The 1244-nt window shown below is 42.0% G+C and overlaps 1 non-coding gene across 1 annotated transcript; it reads left to right on the top strand.

The window, feature by feature from the left end:
* The first annotated feature begins 648 nt into the window (after nt 1–648).
* LOC122663447 lies at nt 649–755 on the top strand. Its single transcript, XR_006333119.1, has one exon. It is a non-coding gene; the product is annotated as a small nucleolar RNA R71 (small nucleolar RNA).
* Nucleotides 756–1244: the final 489 nt, after the last annotated feature.

Here is a 1244-nt window from a genome sequence, read left to right as displayed (position 1 = left end):
GAAAAATATATCAAAAGGGCAAGTAACAGCACGGGCAGATCTATGAGCGAATTCAGTCAAGTGAGTCCGTTTGTGACTCTGTTGATGTTGTCAGGGCCCAAACTTCAAGAAAAGTTACGGGGCTTTGACCCATACTCTCAAGACTTCGAGGGGATACTTATAATAAAATATTAAGTTCAAGGTCATAGGTGTTGACTATTGCCACCATGGCATTACCCTTTGGTAAGGTCTAATTTGCCTCGGGGTATAAGGGTATATTTCAGGTACGGATGTAACACATAATGACTAGGGCTAGCATATAAGGCCCATGCATCAGTCTGATTAGGAAAACTCAATGGGAATGGGGACATAGAATGCTGTCCTACATACATCAGATAGTTCAATTTCTTGGACATGTCAACTTTAGCAGTCATCTCTATAGTTGGATTGATCTCATAGAGACCACCCTTCTTTGGTTGCCCCATGTGTGGAATCTCAGTCCGAGAGGCCGAAGCATGATGTTGGGAATTCTCAGTAAGGGTTTCAAAAAGATCCCATGCTTCCGTCTCATTCTTGTGCATAAATGTTCCACCACAAGAGGAGTCTACCATCTGCCTATATCGGTCACGGAGACCATCAGAAAAGCACTGGACTAACTGCCACTTCGGGATAGCGTGGTGGGCGCACTTCCTAAGTAATTCCTTGAGTCTCTCCTATGCTTCATGAAATTGTTCGCCCTCTAATTGGGAGAAACTAGTAATGACTCTTCTAAGGCTATTAGTCCGACCAATGAGGAAATTTTTAAAAAAAAAATTTCTGCTGTATCCCCGCCAATGTAGAAATCCTAACCGAATCTAGGGAATGAAATCAGTGTTTGGCTTTGTCCTTTAAGAAAAATGGGAACAGAAGCAATTTAGGGCATCTTCAGAGAGGTTTTGGATTTTGACTGTAGAACACACCTTTAAGAACTCATCAAGATGCTTGTAAGGCTCCTCATTAACAAGTCCATAATAGGATGGTAACATCTGTATGATGTTGGACTTGATCTCATATTGAGCAGCCTAAATGGCAGGCAACTGAATACAAGATGTAGGGGTATAGGCAGTTGGAGCGAAGTACTTACTCAGTGGCCTTCTTGACTGGTTTTCGTCACCCATTTTATTATTATTATCGTTATCCTTAGGTCTAGCCACAGATTGCTCTATTTCTAGGTCAAGGGAAGTCAGGTTGGGGTGCAAAGAACGTTGACAATGCAAAAAACACAA

Source organism: Telopea speciosissima, chromosome 5, assembly GCF_018873765.1.
Source record: "Telopea speciosissima isolate NSW1024214 ecotype Mountain lineage chromosome 5, Tspe_v1, whole genome shotgun sequence".
In the NCBI taxonomy this organism is placed as follows: domain Eukaryota; kingdom Viridiplantae; phylum Streptophyta; class Magnoliopsida; order Proteales; family Proteaceae; genus Telopea; species Telopea speciosissima.
The sequence above is the reverse complement of the archived record's forward strand: the minus strand, read 5'-3'. Positions and strand labels throughout refer to the sequence as shown.